At 45.0% G+C, this 12382-nt stretch overlaps 1 long non-coding RNA gene across 1 annotated transcript; it reads right to left on the bottom strand.

Moving 5' to 3' along the window:
* Positions 1-914: 914 nt before the first annotated feature.
* LOC140200403 (uncharacterized) lies at positions 915-7898 on the bottom strand. Its single transcript, XR_011886616.1, has 4 exons — positions 7734-7898; positions 6775-6918; positions 6538-6637; positions 915-1125 (listed from the first exon to the last, which is right to left on the bottom strand). It is a non-coding gene; the product is annotated as an uncharacterized lncRNA (long non-coding RNA).
* Between the last annotated feature and the right edge of the window lie 4484 nt (positions 7899-12382).

The following is a 12382-nucleotide window of genomic DNA, read 5'->3' as shown; positions in this document are numbered from 1 at the left end:
TGAATCAGTGACAGAATAGGCTTCCTCCCTGCACTTACAATTTACCAATAAAGTACGCAGTGAGAGCACAATCTGGAAGGTGGGAGGTAAGAAGGGAGACTGAGAAAACAAATGAGGGGTTAAAGAGATAATGAGAGTGAAAGAAAAAAAGAGCAAGAGAACTGTTTCCGTACAGTGGACCATTCAAGATATGGTTTAGCATTCTGCTCCATCCAAGAAGAAGAAGAAGAAGAGGAAGAAGAGTTAGAACTTCCCCAACTGGGGCAACGTAAGGGGAAACTTCTTCACTCGGAGGGCTGTGAGAGTGTGGAATGAGCCGCCAGCACAAATGGTGCTTGTGTGCTCAATTTCAGTGTTTAAGAGAACTTTGGATCAGTACGTGAATGATAGGGGTTAGGAGGGCTATGTTCCTGGTGCTGGTTGATGGGAGTAGGCAGTTTAAATGTTTCAGCACAGACTAGATAGACCAAAGGAACTTTCTATGCTGCACTTTTCTATGTCACTATGACTCTATGACTTGTTTTACAGCCTGTTGCACCTGTTATGATTGTATGTTTATTTTTTAAGTATTCTCCTAATTATAATATGAACGTTTATCTAACAGTGTGGATAATTTCCCAGGGGAGGGTGTGGACTTTGATTCATTGATACTGGGTGTGGATTTGAAAGATTTTGCAGGAACACCATTGGTAACTCAACAGTACTTTGTGACTCCTGCTGTGGGTAGGCAGATAACTTCCAAAGGTTTGCTCCCTTTTCCAGGGTCACCTCATGGAGTTGCAATGGAATTCTACAGGTTTTGCTGCTTCTGAAATTCATCTCCATCTACACTTGCTACTTGATTGCATGCAAGCTCTGATCCTAACTGATGGCAGATGGAGACTTACATTAATCCAAAACTTTTCTCAGTTTTGCACCTCACTTCCATCAAGTTTCCTGCCAAAGTTGTCATGGACATGTGTATCTGAACGCCAGCTAATCTACTCCATGCTTCCAGTCTAGCTCCAGATTTGCTCCCAATCTAGTCATTAAGTTCCAGTACTCAGTTGATACTCTGCGTGTTCAAAGGCCAAGCTCTTAGGTCATCATGAAAAATCAAAATAAAATACGGCAGATGATAGAAATCTGAAACAGAAACACCAGAGGTCAGCCATGTGGAAAAGATAATATTAAGTGATATCTGTGGAGAGATAAAATCAGTTAATATTTCAAATCTGCGACCCTTTATCAGAAATGGGACAGAGATTAAAAAGAAGTAATTTTAAGTTACAAAGAGCATAGAATATAGAACATTACGGCACCGTATAGGCCATTCAGCCTTCAATGTTGTGCCAGCATTTTAACCAAGGATTTGTGTGAAGATGTGCTTATTTTGTTTGTTTTTTTTTGCGGGGAGGAAGAACTTGGGGTTTGATGATTGTGCTGCCTTCCTTTTGTTTCTTGGATTCATGGCATCCTGGAGAATTGAAGAATTTCAGAGTTGTATACTTTGATAATAAATGAATCTTGGAGCCTACTCTGAGATCAATCTAACACTTCCCTCCTCTGTAGCTTAAATGTCTGTAATACATCATCTTCAAGGAGCAGTGCCTCAGATAGGAGGTGTCCATCATTAAGGACCTTCACCACCCAGGACATGCCTTCCTCTCATTGCTACCATCAGGAAGGAGGTAGAAAACCCTGGCGGCACACACTCGATGGTTGAGGAACAGCTTCTTCCCCTCTGCCATCTGATTTCTGAATGGGCGTTGAACCCACCAACATTACCTCACTACTTTTTTTTTCCTATTTTTGCACTACTTGTTTAACTATTTATTTATATATCTATTTCTATATATTTGCTGTAATTTCATGACATATGCTGATGATATTAAACCTGCTTCTGATTCTGATCTGTCTCTATCACCACCCAGTATTGAGTTCCATGCTCCCCCAGTCTCTGTGTGAAAATATTACCTCTGAAATCACCCCTATACTTCCCTCCAATCAACTTAAAATTATTAGACTATAAGTCCATAAGACATAGGAGCAGAATTAGTCCATTCTGCCCATTGATTTTGCTCTGCCGTTCCATCATACTGATTTATTATCCTTCTCAACCCCATTCTCCCGTCTTCTCCTGTAACCTTTGATGCCCTGATTAATCAATAACTTGTCAGCCTCTGCCTTAAATATACCCAATGACTTGGCCTGCACAGCTGTCTGTGGCAGTGATTTCTGCAGATTCACCACACTCTGGCTAAAGAAAACAAATCCTCATCTCTGTTCTAAATGGATGTCCCTTTATTCTGAGGTTGTGTCCTCTGGTCTTAGGCTCCTCCACCATAGGAAACATCCTCTCCACATCCACTCTTTCAAGGTCTTTCAATATTTGATGTGCTTCAATAAATTCCCCCACTCATTCTTCTAAACTCAAACAAGTATGGACCCAGAGCCACCAATCACTTCTCATACATTAACTCTTTCATTCTTAGGATCATTCTTGTAAATCTCCTCTGGATCCTCTCCAATAGCAGCACATTTTTTTTAGATAAGGAGCCCAAAACTGCTCACAATACTCCAAGTGCCTCTCATGCTAGTCATTTCCATCCTGGGAAAAGTCTCTGGCTGTCCACTCAATTCATGTCTCTTATTATCATGTACACCTCCGTCAAGTAACCTCTCATCCTCCCTCACTCCAGAGAAAAGAAGTCCCAACTTGCTTAACCAATTCTCACAAGACATCCTCTCCAATCCAAGCAGCATCCTGGTAAATCTTCTCCACTCTCTCTAAAGCTTCCATATTCTTCCAAAAATGAAGTGACCAAAACTGACCACAGTCTTTCAAGCGTGATCTAACCAGGGGTTTTTCAAACTGCACATTACCTCGCAGCCCTTGAATTCAGTGCCCCATTTAATGAGGGCCAACTCAGAAGCCTTGTATTCTGACTTCGTTTAACTTGCCAAATTTCCAGAGGAGATGTGTGAAAGGATGAATAAGAGAAAGGAAATCCATTTCCAGACCCAGAAATGTCAACTCTGCTTCCTCTTTCAAAATTGCTACCGAACCTGAGGGCTTCCAGTTTATGTCTATATAAGTGACTTATACACAGGAGGTTATGGGAGAGAATGGGTTGTACAACAATGATGATTTAGGAGGAAGTGAATGCTCACTGTGGTGGATGACGTATCAATCAAGCTTGGTTTTGGCTTTTGTTTGGTCCTTGAGTGCCATTGGAGGCATACTCATGTGGATCAGTGGAAGAATATCCCTTTATATTTTTGACTTGAAATAGGTGATTAAAGATAGTGAGTTACATGATTCAAGGTCCTGTCCTGTAGTCATGTTGCTGGTCTGGTCAAATTTCCAGTCAGTACCAACTTGCAGGATGTTGAGAATGGGGGACTTATATTTAAAACAGAGGTCGATAGGTTCTTGATTAGTAAGGACATCAAAAGTTATGGGCAGAAGGCAAGAGAATGGGGTTGAGAGGGATAATAATGGAATGGTGGAGCAGACTTGATGGGCTGAATGGCCTAATTCTGCACCTATAGTATGTCTTATAATCTAATTGTTGGTGATACCATTGAATGTCAGAGCTAGAGAGTTGGATTCTGTTGTTGGAGACAGTCATAACCTGACACTTGTGCAAATGTTACTTGCTATTTATAGCCCGTTCCTGAACATTGTTCAGGTCTAGCAGCCTGTAGGTCTGGACTGGTTCAATTTATGAGGAGTTGCAACTGGTCAACTGTCTGTGAACATCCCTATTTCTGGCCTTATGATGGAAGGAAAGTTATTGATGAAGTTGGTTGGGAACAGAGCACCTCCCTGAGTAATTGCAGCAGTGATGTTATGGGCTCACAAACAAGAGAAAATCTGCAGATGCTGGAGATCCGAGCTTCACTCACAAAATGCTGGAGGAACTCTGCAGGCCGAAATGTCAACTGTACTTTTTTCCATAGATACTGCCTGGCCTGCTGAGTACCTCCTGCATTGTGTGAGTGATGTAATGGGGCCACGATGTCGTATCACTAACACCATAATCCAGTTCTTGTGTGCAGGGTAAGACTCTAGCCATGGGGGAAGTTTATTATGGCTCCTCGATGTTCTTTCTTGTCAGATAATGTCTTAAAGTTAAAGGCACTGGTTCTCTGCTGATATTGCAGTAGCCATTTGGGGGTATCTCTCAAGAGAATCCTGTATGTAACAATGTAATAATTCATTGTGTACTTCCAAAAGCATCATCACTATCTGGTATGTGTGGGTGGTGGTGGTGGGGGGGGGGATGGTGTAGCAACTGCACAGGATCGAAGTAAATTCCAGAAAGTTGTAAAATCAGTCAGTTCCATCATGGGTATTAGCCTCTGCAATATCCAAGATACCTTCATGGAATGCCAGCTCAGGAAGGTGGCATCCATCATTAAGGAACCACACCACCCTGGACCTGCCCTCTTCTCATTGTTACCATCAGGAAAGAGGTACGGGAGCCTGAAGGCACACACACAGTGATTCAGGAACACTTTCTTCCTCTCTGCCATCCGATTTCTAATAGGACTTTGAATCCATGAGAACAACCTCACTACTTTGTTTTTATTTCTGTTTCTGCACCACTTATTCGAACTTAACTATTTAATATATACATGTATATTTACTGTAATTCAGTTTTTTTCTATATTTATCATGTATTAGATTGTACTGTTGCTGCAAAGTTAACAAATTCTATGACATATGCCAATGATGTTAAACCTGATTCTGATTCTGATCTTGAGCACGTCCTTGGGATGGGAATGGAATAGAAAGGAATGAGTGTTGAGTGCCATTTAGTGCCACAAATAATGAAATGATTTATTTTCTGAGGATTGATTTAAAAGACATTAACTGGAAATAAAATAAAATGACGAAAAGCTATTTCCATTGTTTGGGAAGGTTATTATTTATGACAAAATCTAAAAATTAAAGCCAATCCTTTCAGGAATGAAGTATAGAAACACTCCTACAGGCAGTTGATTGTAAAATCTTGAATTTTCCATTGCAAAGTCAATTGATACTGAGTTAATTATTAATTAAAATCCAAGATATACAACTTTTGGTGAATTGAATATTTTATAGGTTAAGGAAAGGTAAATACATGCATCAAAGTTGCAGATCTCAGAACATTGAACAGATTTGAGAGATTGAATTGCCTACTGTGCCTAAATTTCTAATTATGCAAGCAAAAGGCAGAACGAATCATAATATTTGGCAGGTGTTTTAATAAATCTAATGAACAATGGAACTGGCAATCTGTCTTTATGGGAATATTGCCAAAAACTTGTTTTATTTCTATCAGATGGACTACTCTTATCTTTACGTTTGCCACGTGTTTCAAATGACCAGCGTGAAAATATCAATGGTTTCAATAGTTTCATTTAATATGAGAGAAATGTATACAATATACAACCTGAAATTCTTTTTCTTCGCAGACATCCACGAAAACAGAGGAGTGCCCCAAAGAATGAGTGACAATAAAAACATTGTACCCCAAAGCACCCCCCACTCCTTTTCTCCCATGCATAGGCAGCAGCAAAGCAATGATCCTTCACTCCCCCACTTACTGCACCCTCCACCCACCAAACAAGCAATAGAAAAGCCCCCAATAAAGACCGTGATTGTGATCTGCAGTACAACAGAAATTAATTGTTCTCCTGACAATTCGACATACTGCCGGCTCTCTCTCTCTCCCTGTGGATATCTCAGCAATGGATATGAAAGCTTTGGCATCAGTACCAGGTATTCATTGGTAGATTTTACGATAAGTGCATGGAGAAGCCTATCGAAGTGTTGGACGCAACCCAGTGAATCACAGGAGAAGCTGTCCCCACCATTACGCACACCTACAAGGAGCACTGCCGCAAGAAATCAGCACCCGTCATCAGGGACCTACCTCCACCATCCAGGCTTGCCCTCTGCCATCGGGAAGGAGGTGGAGGAAATTCAGTTCCCTCGCCACCAAGTTCAGGAACAGTTATTACCCCTCAACAATCAAGTCCCTGAATCAACATGGATAACTTCACTCATCTCAACTCTGAACTGATTCCACAACCTTTTCAAGGACTCTACAACTCATGTTCTCAATATTATTTATTTACTTATTGATTTATTTTTATTTGCATAGTTTGTCTTATTTTGCGGTGGATACTCAGTTTCCTGGGCCCAGGAGGCTTATTGCTAAACTCAGCATTCTAGCCCAGCTGCGTGATCTTCCCAAAAGCTCAGTGTTTAAACTTTTAATGAGCATTCTTTGCTCAGGTATTTGTTTTAAACAAGAACCAGCCTTCGGTTCTTGTTGTAAATTACAAGCACAAATCAGTTTGAAGTTGGATGCACAGCTTTGCAAACAGTGTGATAGAATATAGACTGTCAGCCAACAGTAGGTAGCTGCCTGCTCAGAGGTCTGCTTGGCAAAGTGAAGTGACCAACAGACTTCTTGTCTGCATTAGCCAAACACAAGACAATAGGGTTATGTCACGTAGCACACGAAACATGGTTACAAATTGGGATGATTGTGTACTCACAGGGTCATCCCTCATAGCGTTAGTTGTGAGCGTTTGGGATCTCTGTCGCCAGAAGCTTTTAAGACCATCTATATGAGTTACTTTGTCCCAGCAAAGGTACCTGGAAAACATCATACACAGATGATGTTATTTAGAAAATAGTATGAATATCACAAGCATTAGGGATTGTTAGTAAAGACAAAGAGAATGACAGAAAAATGGGTTTACAGAAAGAAGAACTAGAATTAATTCCTTAACCTTCAATCTCTGCAACTGACAGCTCGATCATCTGGTAATCATTGGTAAGTTCTTCTAGTTCATAAGCATTGAGCCTGTATTTGGAAATCCTTTATAGTTGGAAATCATTGATTCCATTGTATTCCTCTGTTACACTGTGAATGCCTACAAGAAAATAAATCTCAATGTAGTGACATATACGTACTTCGATAATAAATTTACTTTGAACTTTAAGTGCAAGAAATTGCAGACAACTAGTGTGGTAAACCATATATATGTTGTAACTGGGTTAACTGTCGGGACACGCCCCTCTGCTGACTGCCCCTGTGGCTCCTCCCACAGATTCCTGTATAAAGGTGATTCCACCTTGCCCCTCCCCCTCAGTCCAGGGGCAGACACTCACCATGGAGGTCGTATTGTTGTACAGCGAATAAAAATCTTATGATATTCTACCCAACCTCAGTCTTTTGGAGTTATTGAAGGTGCTTCACTTTTATTCGCTGTACATTTTAAAGCATGGAACATGCACTGAGACCCGACAAGTTAGACCTTAATCTGCAAATGTCTGAAGCTGGAAAAGCTTTCAAACTCTGGTTGGCCTGCTTCGAAGCGTACCTAGAGGAAATTAAAACGACCGACCCCGTAGCGAAGTGTAGAGTTCTACTCTCCAGTGTCAGTCCTTGGGTCTATTCGCTGATTAGAGACCAGCCAAGCTACGACAGCGCGATGAGCACCCTCAAAGGACAATACCTGCGGCCGATAAACAGCGTCCACGTGCGACATCGCTTAACGACACGGCAACAATGGCCAGGGGAATCAAGTGCTGAGTTCGTCCAGGCCCTACAGACACTCGTGCGGGCCTGCAATTGCCAGGGGCTGACGGCGGCACAGCATGCAGAGCTCCTAGTGAGATACGCCTTCGTCACAGGGATCAGGTCAGTGTATGTGCGCCAGCGGCTGTTGGAAAAAGCCAATCTTACCTTAAGTTCGGTGTTCGAACTGGCCGACACGCTGGAGGCCGCTCTGCACAACTCTGACGCTCTCCAGTCACGCGATCCCCCGACGGCCTCGGGGGCGCCGCAGACCCCGCAATCCACCGGCGAATCGACCTCGGCTGCTGCCAGTCGCAAGTCCGCGAAGTGCTACTACTGCGGACTGGAGAAGCACGCCCGGAAACGCTGCGCGGCCCGAGAAGCTACCTGCTCCAGCTGCGGAAAGAAGGGCCACTTTGCGAAGGTTTGTAAGTCCAAACTGTGAGCGGGATGGAGCAGCGCCGCGTGCGAGGCATGGGGGCAGCCATCTTGGTGGGCGCCACCTCCCACCGCCTAATACCAACGGGTGTTCACAGGGCACCCCACCACGCCGAACCAAGACAGCGACCCAACCCTGGCTTCCGTGACCCTCGACCAAATCGCTCCCCACCAGCTCGCAAGGTCAATGATGGACATCCTGGTGGAGGGGCGCAGGACAAGCTGCCTGTTTGACACAGGCAGCACGGAGAGCTTTATCCACGGTGCAGCATTATGGACTCAAGATACGGCCGGTATGTCAGAGGGTCACCATGGCTTCCGGATCGCATACCACAGACATCCGGGGGGTGGGGGTGGTGGTTGTGTAGCGACGTTAGTGGTGCAGGGCACAGAACATAGAGACTTTACATCACTGGTCATGCCTCAACTGTGTGCCCCTGTGCTATTGGGGCTCGACTTCCAGACCCACCTGAAAAGCGTGACAATGAAGTATGATGGGCCCCTCCCGCCAATTACTGTCATAAATCCCCTGTTTTGTAGAGATATGTCACGTACTCCGCTACTGACCACACCCACACACACCGACCCCCACATCCCACCCCAACACCATGCCAACAGCCGCACTACGGACACCACTTGCGGCCTCTCCACCCTCAGGATCCCTCCCCCACCGCTGTTCGCCAACCTGACCCCCGACTGTAAACCTGTGGCAACTAAAAGCAGGAGGTACAGCGCGGGGGACAGAGCTTTCATTAAGTCGGAGGTGCAGCGGCTGCTCAAGGAGGGGGTCATTGAGGCAAGCACAAGCCCTTGGAGGGCGCAGGTGGTGGTTGTTCAGAACGGGGAGAAGAATAGGATGGTCGTGGACTATAGCCAGACCATCAATAGGTTCACGCAGCTCGACGTGTACCCTCTACCCCGCATCGCGGATATGGTCAATCAGATAGCACAGTACAAGGTGGACTCGACCATAGACCTAAAATCCGCTTACCATCAGCTCCCCATCCGCCAGGTGGGCCACCCTTACACCGCCTTCGAGGCGGACGGCAGACTTTATCACTTCCTGCGCGTCCCCTTCGGTGTCACGAATGGTGTACCTGTCTTCCAGAGGGCAATGGACCGGATGGTGGACCAGTGCCAACTGAAGGCCATGTTCCCATATCTGGATAACATCACCATGTGCGGTCACGACCGGCGGGATCACGACAACAACCTCCAAAAATTTCCCCAAGCGGCCAAAGCTTTCAATCTCACCTATAACAAGGACAAGTGTATTTGGGACCACCCGACTTGCTATCTTTGGGTGTGTCGTGGAGAATTCAGTCATTGGCCCTGACCTCAACCGTATGCGCCCCCTGTTGGAACTCCCTCTTCCCAACATCCTCAGAGCCCTCAAAAGGTGCCTGGGCTTCTTTTCATATTACGCCCAATGGGTCTCTAACTACGCAGACTAGGCCCGCCCCGGTCAAGTCCACCACATTTCCCCTCTCAGCCGAGGCCCGCACGGCCTTCAGCTGCATTAAAGGGGACATTGCCAAAGCAGCAATGCATGCGGTGGACGAGGCCATTCCCTTCCAAGTAGAGAGTGATGCCTCCGACTTCGCGCTGGCTGCTACCCTCAACCAGGCAGGAAGACCAGTGGTGTTCTTCTCCCGAACCCTTCAAGGCCCTGAAATTCGGCACTCTGCGGTGGAGAAAGAGGCCCAGGCCATAGTGGAAGCTATTAGGCACTGGAGGCACTACCTTGCCGGCAAAAGGTTCACCCTGCTAACTGACCAGCGCTCAGACGCATTCATGTTTAGTAACCAACAGTGGGGCAAAATCAAAAATGATAAAATTCTGAGGTGGGGAATCGAACTCTCCACCTTCAACTATGACATCATGTACTGGCCTGGGAAGCTCAACGAGCTCTCCGATGCCCTATCTCGGGGAACGTGTGCCAGCGCGCAGGTCGACCGGCTATACGCCCTACATGTAGATTTTTGCCACCCGGGGTCACCCGGCTTTTCCACTTCGTGAAAGCCCAGAACCTGCCTTACTCCCTTGAGGAGATCAGGACGATGACCAGGGACTGCCAAGTCTGCGCAGAGTGCAAACCGCACTTCTACCGACCCGAAAAGGCACAACTCATCAAGGCCATCGGCCCTTTTGAGCGACTGAGTGTTGACTTCAAGGGCCCCCTTCCCTCCACCGACCGCAATGTGTACTTTCTTAATGTTATCGACGAGTACTCGCGGTTCCCCTTCGCCGACACCACTACCACGTCAGTTATAAAAGCCCTGCGCAAGCTCTTCACTCTGTTCGGATACCCATGCTATATCCACAGCGACAGAGGGTCCTCGTTTATGAGTGTCGAGCTGCGCCAATATCTACTGGCTAGGGGTATTGCAACTAGTAGGACCACGAGCTATAATCCCCGGGGGAATGGACAGGTAGAGAAGGAGAATGGCACAGTGTGGAAAGCCACACTCTTAGCCCTCAGGTCAAAGGGACTGTCGGTCTCCCACTGGCAGGAAGTCCTTCCCGAGGCACTCCGCTCCATCCGCTCCCTGTTATGCACAGCCACCAATGCCACCCCTCATGAGCGGCTCTTTTCTTTTCCCAGAAAATCGACCACTGGAACTTGGCTGATGTCCCCGGGGCCAGTGCTGCTCCAGAAACATGCGAGGAGCAATAAATACTCCCCAATGGTCGAGTGGGTTCACTTACTTCATGTGAACCCCCAGTATGCCTATGTGGTTTTACCTGATGGGTGGGAGGACACAGTCTCCATCCACGACCTGGCGCCCTCAGGGGCACCGGGCCCTTACCCTGAACACTCTGTGGTGACTATTGACCCCGTACCCACCGATGTATGTACCCACGAGACACCGTGCACTCCAAGCCCTACACAGACACCACACGACACTCTCATACCGGGTGTGACGCACACGCACGAGGAATTAACAATGCCTAATGTGCTGACACCTCAAGTCAGGCCGGAGCCAGCACAATTGCCGTCTCTGGTGCAATCATCACCGGTGCTACGTAGATCACAGCAACGGACTCGACCGCCTGATAGACTTGACCTGTAAATATACTTCTTGTAAATATTGTCAGTCACTTCACCCCGCGGGACTCTTTTTTAAAAAAAGGAGGGGTGAATGTGGTAAACCATGTATATATGTTGTAACTGGGTTAACTGTCTGGACACGCCCCTCTGCTGACTGCCCCTGTGGCTCCTCCCACAGATCCTGTATAAAGGTGATTTCGCCTTGCCCCTCCCCCTCAGTCCGGGGGCAGACACTCAGCATGGAGGACGTATTGTTGTACAGTGAATAAAAACCTTTCAGTATTTTACCCACCCTCAGTCTTTTGGAGTTATTGAAGGTGCTTCAACTAGTGAACTAGTAAGCCAAAAGAATGACTCATGTTAGTAGAGGATATGGTGTGGGAACTAATAAGTTTCTAAGTTATGTTTTACTTGAGTGCCAAAAGAAGTTAATTAAATACTTAACAAAGTTATTTCAGATTAGTCTTTTGCTGTTCCTATGTTTTACTAACTATGGCAAGTTCATCTCATGGATTCAAATCTGCCAAAACTTGTCAGATGACTAGGCAGTACTGAGAGAATGCCACTCTCTCTGAAGTAATACCCTCTGGATGTCCTCTAGATAGACAAAAACAATCCTTTGAAAGTATTTGAAATGAGCAATATGGTCTCTTAGAATCTTGGATACCTTTAGTTCTTTATCAGTTAAAATCAAAAACAGAAGATTTTTTTGCAAGACTTTATGCAAATTGAAAGTAGAGTTTCCTGACATGCTAATTGTGACTACGCTATACACAAAAGAAACTTGCTTGTGATATTCAGAGGTCAGAAAATGCACCACATAAATATAAGTTATTATTTCTTTCCTGTTAGTTTAGAACTTCAATTTCAGCAATTATTAGAAGGAAAGGAATTATTATCAGTAGCACAGTCACAATGCCTTTCACTGCATTGAGGGACTTAAATTTATTGTTTTTTGGATTGTAGAACATACTGCATATGAACACACTGAACCCATCATATAACACAAAACACCTTTCAGCAGTGATTAGTCTTTGAAAGAATCAGTTGTTTATAAACTCCCCAGAATTAGGATACATCCTATAAACAATTGTGAAATAATTGTAAAAGTAATTGTGAAAATAATTCTAAAAGTAAGCCTTGAAAAATGCAAGTACCGTTTTATTTACCTTCATGATATAACTAAAACCTTTGCAATTTTCTATCTTAAAATAGTGACTGCAAGGAGTATTTCAAATTTCTAATATGATTTGTTCACTGTTCATTACAAGTGTTCATCAGACTTTCATCTTAGCAGTGATTGCTGCAAGCTAGGAGCCGTGCTTCG

Source organism: Mobula birostris, chromosome 7 (genome assembly GCF_030028105.1).
Source record: "Mobula birostris isolate sMobBir1 chromosome 7, sMobBir1.hap1, whole genome shotgun sequence".
Classification (NCBI taxonomy): Eukaryota; Metazoa; Chordata; class Chondrichthyes; order Myliobatiformes; family Myliobatidae; genus Mobula; species Mobula birostris.
Note: the sequence above shows the minus strand (reverse complement) of the source record. Positions and strands in the feature narration are given on the sequence as shown.